The sequence below is a fragment of the Rhinopithecus roxellana genome, chromosome 10 (assembly GCF_007565055.1).
Source record: "Rhinopithecus roxellana isolate Shanxi Qingling chromosome 10, ASM756505v1, whole genome shotgun sequence".
In the NCBI taxonomy this organism is placed as follows: Eukaryota; Metazoa; Chordata; class Mammalia; order Primates; family Cercopithecidae; genus Rhinopithecus; species Rhinopithecus roxellana.
Window position 1 is genome coordinate 47567394 of NC_044558.1, and position 9375 is coordinate 47576768.

The 9375-nt window shown below is 38.6% G+C and overlaps 1 pseudogene; it reads left to right on the top strand.

The window, feature by feature from the left end:
- Positions 1-955: 955 nt before the first annotated feature.
- LOC104677874 lies at positions 956-1869 on the top strand (annotated as a pseudogene).
- Positions 1870-9375: the final 7506 nt, after the last annotated feature.

Sequence of the window (9375 nt, forward strand, 5' to 3'; positions counted from 1 at the left end):
ATTGAATGTAAATGGCATAAATGCTCCACTTAAAAGATACAGAACTGCAGAATGGATAAGAACTCACCAACCATCTGCTGCCTTCAGGAGACTCACCTAACACATAAGGACTCACATAAACTTAAAGTAAAGGTGTGGAAAAAGGCATTTCATGCAAATGGACACCAAAAGTGAGCAGGAGTAGCCATTTTTATATCAGACAAAACAAACTTTAAAGCAACAGTGGTTAAAAGAGACAAAGAAGGACATTATATAATGGCAAAAGGCCTTGCTCAACAGGAAAATATCACAATCCTAAACATTTATGCACCTAACACTGGAGCTCTCAAATTTAATCAACAATTTCTAACAGACCTAAGCAATGAGGTAGACAGCAACACAATAATAGTGGGGACTTCGATACTCCGCTGACAGCACTAGACAGGTCACCAAGACAGAAAGTCAATAAAGAAACAATGGGTTTAAATTGTACCTTGGAACAAATGGACTTAACAGATATATACAGAACATATCACCCAACAAGCGCAGTATACCCATTCTATTCAACAGTGCACAGAACTTTCTCCAAGATAGACCATATGATAGGCCATAAAACGAGCCTTAATAAATTTAAGAAAATTGAAATTATATCAAGCACTCTCTCAGACCATAGTGGAATAAAACTGGAAGTCAACTCCAAAAGGAACCTTCAAAACCATGCAAATACACGGAAATTAAATAACCTGCTCCTGAATGATCATTGGGTCAAAAGTGAAATCAAGATGAAAATTAAAAAATTATTTGAACAGAATTACAATAACAACACAACCTATCAAAGTCTCTGGCATACAGCAAAGGTGGTGCTAAGAGGAAAGTTTACAGCCCTAAACACCTACATCGAAAAGTCCTAAAGAGATTTTTCCCCGCCTAGTGCTGCTGGGCCTGTAGGTCTCTGTCGAGCTGCAGACACAGGTCTCTGTTCCGCAGGATGGGGTTTGTTAAAGTTGTTAAGTATAAGGCCTACTTTAAGAGATACCAAGTGAAATTTTGAAGATGACGAGAGGGTAAAACTTATTATTATGCTTGGAAATGCTTGGTAGTACAGGATAAAAATAAATACAACACACCCAAATACAGGATGATAGTTCAGTGTAACAAACAGAGATATCATTTGTCAGATTGCTTATGCCCATACAGAGGGGGATATGATAGTCTGCGCAGCATATGCGCATGAAATATGCTGAAATATGCCAAAATATGGTATGAAGATTGGCCTGACAAATTATGCTGCAGCATATTGTGCTGGGCTGCTGCTTGCCCACAGGCTTCTCAATAGGTTTGGCGTGGACAAGATCTCTGAAGGCCCAGTTGAGGTGACTGGCAATGAATAAAATTTGGAAAGAATTGATGGTCAACCACATGCCTTTACCTGCTATTTGGATGCAGGCCTTGCCAGAACTACCACTGGCAATAAAGTTTTTGGTGCTCTGAAGGGAGCTGTGGATAGAGGCTTGTCTGTCCCTCACAGTACCAAATGATTCCCTGGTTATGATTCTGAAAGCAAGGAATTTAATGCAGAAGTACACTGAAAGCACATCATGGGCCAGAATGTTGTAGTACATGCGCTGCTTAATGGAAGAAGATGAAGATGCTTACAAGAAACAGTTCTCTCAATACATAAATAGCAGCATAACTCCAGACATGGAGGAGATGTAGAAGAAAGCTCAGGCTGCTATAAGAGAGAATTCCGTCTATGAAAAGAAGCCCAAGAGAGAAGTTAAAAAGAAGAGGTAGAACCGTCCCAAAATGTCCCTTGCTCAGAAGAAAGATCGGGTAGCTCAAAAGAAGGCAAGCTTCCTCAGAGCCCAGGAGCAGGCTGCCGAGAGCTAAATCAAACAATTTTCTATGAGGATTTTTCAGATAAAGACAATAAAATAGTAAACTTATGGACAGCAACTAAAAAAAAAAAAAAAAGTCCGAAAGAGAACAGACAATCTAAGGTCACACCTCAAGGAACTAGAGAAACAAGAACAAACCAAATCCAAATCCAGCAGGAGAAAGGAAATAACTAAGATCAGAGCAGAACTAAATGAAATTAAAACAAAACAACAACAATAACATCTATGTGTTATTATTGTGTTAGCTTCTTTTCTTGACTTCCCGCTTCTTCTATCTTTCTTTCATAATCTGACTGTCCACTACTTAAAAAATGAATATTCAAAAAATACTCCGCTAATCATTGCTTTTCGGCTCAAAAATTTACAATGACTCCCTTTGATTCTCAAGCTAAGTTCAAATTATCTCCATGGCATACAAAGCTGTTCAAATCAGTAAAGTTGAATTATCATGTGTGAATAATACATTGGCTGTAGCCTTAAAAACCATGGAATACATAGACATTCAATCAGGTACGGTGATAACCATGTAATATGATAAATTACAGGAGAAAAGTCTATGGAGGGAGCCTAGGAAGCCCAACAAGTGTGCATAAAGTCAATATCAAGGATTAAATAAAGAATTCAGTAGGTCAGATGGACTGAATTGAGTTTTGAAGGATGAGAGAGAATTAACAAATAAAAAAAGGTTGAGAAGGATGATGTCCAACTAGTCACAGTCTATTCAAACTTAGTTCTAATTCTCAATATGAGAAAATATTCCCTGATTACTTCCTACATTCTTAAAATACTCTAGCTAATGTCCTTTCCTATTTAAATTTCATGGCTTATTCGTTAAAGCCCAAGCATCACCACACTAATGTTTTCCTAGGCTAAGCCCTCTTTGTCTTGGCCTTTCATTTATTCTGATTATCATCAGTGCTGAGGTTTAGAGGATGTTCATAGACTTAGCTGTGCTTCTACATAGGCACGAACTAGCTTTCCAGTTGTTTCAAAGTATAACATAAGTCTTTTTTAATGCATTGTCTTAGATAAGTCATTGATTTATTAAACTGTTCATTTGACCAGATGAACAAAAAAGACAAGTTATTGAGGTTCTTTTAAGAATGAAAAGAAGGAGGAGGAGGCCATTGAGATGTAAGGGATGCATTCGTAGCTCTCTGGAAATTATGATAATGAAGAGGGTGAGGAAAAGAGGAAGATTTAACACAACTTTGAAAATTTTAAACACTAATTTAAATACTGTTACCTATAACAACCAATTAACATGGAATATTTGGTAATTAAAAGTTACATTTGATAAGAGATAACATTAAATTTTAAAAGTCCACCTATTGCTAAAGGTCTTTTTAAATTCTTTAAATAAAAATTCTTGTAAGATTGCCACAAAGAAAACGAAATACCTAGGAATACAGCTAACCAAGGACATGAAAGATCTTTACAAAAAGAACTACAAAACACTGTAGAAATAAATCAGAGATAACACAAATAAATGGAAAAACATTCCATGCCCATGTATTGGAAGAATAAATATCAAAAAAATGGCCATACTGCCCAAAGCAACAAACAGATTTAGGCTATTTTTATCAAACTACCAACATCATTCTTCACAGAATTAGAAACTACTCCAAAATTCATGTGGAATCAAAAAAGAGCCTAAATGGCCAAAACAATCCTAAGCAAAAAGAACAAAGCTGGAGTCATCACATTACTGACTTCAAACTATACTATAAAGCCACAGTAACTAAAAGAGCTTGGTACTGCTAGAAAAACAGACACATAGACCAATGGGACAGAATAAAAACTCGGAAATAAAGTCATATACCTATTTGATCTTCGACAAGGTCGACAAAAATGAGCAATGGGGGAAAGGACTCCTTATTCAATAAATAGTGCTGGAATAACTGGATAGCAGAAGATCAAAACTGGACCCCTACCTTTCACCATATAAAAACATTAACCAAAATAAATTAAAGATTTGAATGGAAGACCTCAAACTATGAAAATCCCAGAAGGCAAACTAGGAAATACTATTCTCAGCATTGGCTGGGAAAAGAATTTTTGGCTAAGTCCCCAAAAGCACTGCAACAAAAATGAAAACAGGTGAGTGGGACCTAATTAAACTAAAGAGCTCCTGCATAGCAAAAGAAACTATCAACAGAGCAAACAGACAACCTACAGAATGTGAGAAGATACCTGCGAACTATGCACCTGACAAAGGCCTAATATCCAGGATCTATAAGGAACTTAAACAAATCAACAAGTAAAAAACAAATAACCCCATTTAAAAAAATGGGTAGATCCAGGTGCTGTGGCTCACGCCTGTAATCCCAGGACTTCGGGAGGCGGAGGCAGGCAGATCACGAGGTCAGGAGATGGAGAGCATCCTGGCTAACACGAGGAAGCCCCATTTCTACTAAAAAATACAAAAAATTAGCCGGGCATGGTGGTGGGCACCTGTAGTCCCAGCTACTCGGGAGGCTGAGGAAGGAGAATGGCATCAACCTGGGAGGTGCAGCTTGCAGTGAGCCGAGATCGCACCACTGCACTCCAGCCTGGGTAACAGAGCAAGACTCCATCTCAAAAAAAAAAAAAAAAAAAAAAAAAAAAGGGCAAAGGGCATGAACAGACACTTCTCAAAAGAAGACAAACAAGCAGCTAAAAACATATTTTAAAAATGCTCAACATAACTAATTGTCAGAGAAACCCAAATTGAAACAACCATGAGATACCATCTCACAGCAGTCAAAATGGCCATTATTAAAAGGTTAAAAAACAACAGATGCTGACAAGGCTGTAAAGAATAGGGAACACTTATACACTGTTAAGTGAGAATGTAAATTAGTCCAGCTGCTATGGGAAGCTATCTGAAGATTTCTTTTTTTTTTTTTTTTTTTTTTTTGAGAGGAGTCTCACTCTGTCGCCCAGGCTGGAGTGCAGTGGCCGGATCTCAGCTCACTGCAAGCTCCGCCTCCCGGGTTCACGCCATTCTCCTGCCTTAGCCTCCCGAGTAGCTGGGACTACAGGCGCCCGCCACCTCACCCGGCTAGTTTTTTGTATTTTTTAGTAGAGACGGGGTTTCACCATGTTAGCCAGGATGGTCTCGATCTCCTGACCTTGCGGTCCGCCCGTCTGGGCCTCCCAAAGTGCTGGGATTACAGGCTTGAGCCACCACGCCTGGCCTGGAGATTTCTTGAACAGTTTAAAACAGAGCTACCATTCCACTCAGCAATCCCATTACCAGGTATATGCCGCCCAAAAATAAATCATTCTATCAAAAAGACACATGCACTTGTATGTTCATTGCTGCATTATTCACAATAGCAAAGACATGGAATCAATCAGATGCTCATCAGTGGTAGACTGAATAAAGAAAATGTGATGCAATACACTATGGAACACAACATAGCCATAAAAATAAATGAAATAATATTTTTTGGCAGCAACATGGATGGAGCTGGAAGCCATCATCTTGAGTAAATTGATGCAGGAACAGAAAACCAAATACTGCATCTTCTCACTTATAAGTTGGAGCTAAGCATTGAGCACACGTGGACATAAATTTGGGAACAATAGAAACTGTGGACTACTGGAGGGTAGAGAGAAGGGCGCAGGCTATAAAAAGTACTTATCAGGTACTACGTTCACTACTAGAGTGACAGAATCCGTATTTCAAACCTCGGCATTACGGAATACTCCCATGTAACAAATCTGCACATGTGCCACCTGTATCTAAAATAAAAGCTGGAATTCAAAAAATAAATCAAGAGTATTCTATTTATTAAAAAAAAAAAAAAAAGCCTTGTAAGGACTCTTCTATGATTGGCTAATAAAGCAGAGGAATTTATTCTTGGAATAAAACTAAATGGGTTTACTGTTCAGAACAACTCTCATTTGCATTGGCAGTCCCTTCTTCCCACCTTCGCTGTCTGGAGGTCCATTCACTAGCTAATTAGGTAGTCTTACAGAACCAAAAATTCTGGGCCTAAAGAAAGCTACCACTTAATAAAAGCCTAAAAAGTGACATATATTCATCTAATTGTAAAGCAGGGACTCTTTGGGGTTCCTCTTAAATCACTACATCTAGGGCAGACTGGGCATGCACCAGCTGCGTATTGAATGTAAGACAAAGAATCTACACAAAGAATCCAGTCGGGCCGGGCGCAGTGGCTCACGCCTCTAATCCCAGCACTTTCGGAGGCCAAGAGGCGCAGATCACGAGGTCATCTCGTGATCTGGAGATCGAGACCATCCTGGCTAACACGGTGAAACCCTGTCTCTACTAAAAATACAAAAAATTAGCCAGGCATGGTGGCGGGCGCCTGTAGTCCCAGCTACTCAGGAGGCTGAGGCAGGAGAATGGCGTGAACCCGGGAGGCAGAGCCTGCAGTGAGCCGAGATCGCGCCACTGCACTCCAGTCCGGGCAACAGAGCGAGACTGCGTTTCAAAAAAAAAAAAAAAAAAAAAATCCAATTTCCACTCCTTAAACAAATGGCTTATACATCAGGGCTAGACTCAAGAGAACAGTAGTTCACATCTATCATCTTTACAGAGCAACAGAATATAATTTAATATAGGTATCACCAGACAGAGTTCATTGATCTCGGGAAAGATGAGATTTCCTTTTAGTCAGAGAATGGGGGATGTGACCAGTCTGAGACACAGATATAGGGGAAGGGAGAGGAAGGAGCAGAAACTCTCTGCCCTATGCTGTCTCCTGCTTCCTATTTTCCATTCAGTTGTTTAATAGCATGGTGCTTGAAGCTGCCCTAACCACCTTTGGACCATTGGTCCGTTAGGTCCAAGAGAATGCAGAGGCACCAGTCTGGAGCCCTGACACCACTGAGCTCTCAAACCATCTCTGGAGCTGTCTATCTCTGGACATAATGTAGTATGAGAAAAATTAACTTCTTGCTGTCTTATTTAAGGAACTATGCATTGGGTGTCTTGACTTAAAATGCACTGGGCATTTTATACTTATGCTTAAAGCTGTCCTAACTGGTGCATCCCTTAGGGCCAGACTTCTTTGAGAAAATAATTTTTACCATTTACATTCATACAGAAATATTCACAAGTGTGAGTATGTATACATGATCAAATGTAGGGTCTGACCTAGACAAAACTGTGAAACAAATGAGGGATGGTATTTTTAATAACCTTTTGCCTGCTATACTACTCCACCCTACCCTCATTTTGCCCCTTAGAAATCTATGATATGCTTCTACTATAAGACACTCCCGGGGCTTCCATTCCAGACAGCATATGGGGTACCAGCCAACAACTTTATCCCTGACCTTTGTGACCTATACCAGACAGGTATGCCATAATAATAATAGAAATAATACTGATGTGTACTGAAATTGACCATGTATTAAGCATCTTACATGCATTATCTCATTTAATTCCCTCAGCAACCATATAAAGTGGGTACTACTTATTTCCCAACTTCGCTGAGGAAAAAGTAAGGATTAAGAAAGATAAAGAACTTTTCTGAAGTCTCACAGTTAGTGGAATAGCAGGGAATGAAATGCAGTTCAGCCTTACACCAGGTTCATTCTCTTACCTAGTGTGCAATACAGCCTCTATCTTAGATAGAAGACTGAGAAATTTCCCCTAGTCTATACCAATTTTTCTGTTGATGGAATCAGTACAAAAAGATTTACAGGTTTGCCTTCCAGGAATGAAACTGCTTGCTCATGTGACTCTTTATTCATTGTGATATTTTCCTTTTACACATTAAGATTTTGCCAAGTCTTAGAAATAAATCTACAAAGTACAGTTGAGAATAAAAAAGAAAATATTTATTTATTCATACTTCATTTTATACTCTAAAGAACTTAATACTCCTCAGACAAATTCATATACCTCTAAATAATTTTTAAAATTATTTCATGAATAAAATAAGACTGGGGTAAGATCAGTCATAGAAATACATGCCATGCCATCCTGCATGCCTGAAGGAAGTGGGCCTCACATTTGCAGCTTCCTGGCAAAGGAGAGATGCAATCAGTTACAAGATTCAGTGTTCAGAAGCCAACACCAAACCACCTATTCCAGAGAATAGTTTGTCCTGACAATGAGAAAATCAAGAAAATTCTTTCACAGCCTTCCATAAATTGAAGAGTACATCCAAAAACTGAGGAAGAAAAGATGATATTTTTGAATATCATAACGCTTTGTTTATGGATATTCTACTTTCAAAGAAAATCATATCCAGTATCAAATATCTATTAGAAATTTGACGTCATAAATCATTTCACTAATTTTAACATAATTCTGATAAGGAATTTTGGAGGATTGTTTACATAAAGAGTAAAATTTTAGTCATATTATGTGATCTGATAAAAATAAACTTCTCTCCCTCCTATTTAAGCAACTACACATTGGCTCTCTTTTACTTACCTGCATTGGGCATTTTGTTCTTTTTTTTTTTTTTTTTTTTTTTTTTTATGGTATCAACTTTTTTTTTTTTTTTTTTTTTTTATTATACTTTAAGTTCTAGGGTACATGTGCATAACGTGCAGGTTTGTTACATATGTACACTTATGCCATGTTGGTGTGCTGCACCCATCAACTCGTCAGCACCCATCAATTCATCATTTATATCATGTATAACTCCCCAATGCAATCCCTCCCTCCTCCCCCCTCCCCCCTCCCCATGATAGGCCCCAGTGCGTGATGTTCCCCTTCCCGAGTCCAAGTGATCTCATTGTTCAGTTCCCACCTATGAGTGAGAACATGCGGTGTTTGGTTTTCTGTTCTTGTGATAGTTTGCTAAGAATGATGGTTTCTAGCTGCATCCATGTCCCTACAAAGGACGCAAACTCATCCTTTTTTATGGCTGCATAGTATTCCATGATGTATATGTGCCACATTTTCTTAATCCAGTCTGTCACAGATGGACATTTGGGTTGATTCCAAGTCTTTGCTATTGTGAATAGTGCCGCAATAAACATACGTGTGCATGTGTCTTTGTAGTAGAATAATTTATAATCCTTTGGGTATATACCCAGTAGTGGGATGGCTGGGTCACATGGTACATCTAGTTCTAGATCCTTGAGGAATTGCCATACTGTTTTCCATAATGGTTGAACTAGTTTACAATCCCACCAACAGTGTAAAAGTGTTCCTATTTCTCCACATCCTCTCCAACACCTGTTGTTTCCTGACTTTTTAATGATTGCCATTCTAACTGGTGTGAGATGGTATCTCATTGTGGTTTTGATTTGCATTTCTCTGATGGCGAGTGACGATGAGCATTTTTTCATGTGTCTGTTGGCTGTACGAATATCTTCTTTTGAGAAATGTCTGTTCATATCCTTTCCCCACTTTTTGATGGGGTTGTTTGTTTTTTTCTCGTATATTTGTTTGAGTTCTTTGTAGATTCTGGATATTAGCCCTTTGTCAGATGAGTAGGTTGCAAAATTTTTCTCCCATTCTGTAGGTTGCCTGTTCACTCTGATGGTAGTTTCTTTTGCTGTGCAAAAGCTCTTTAGTTTA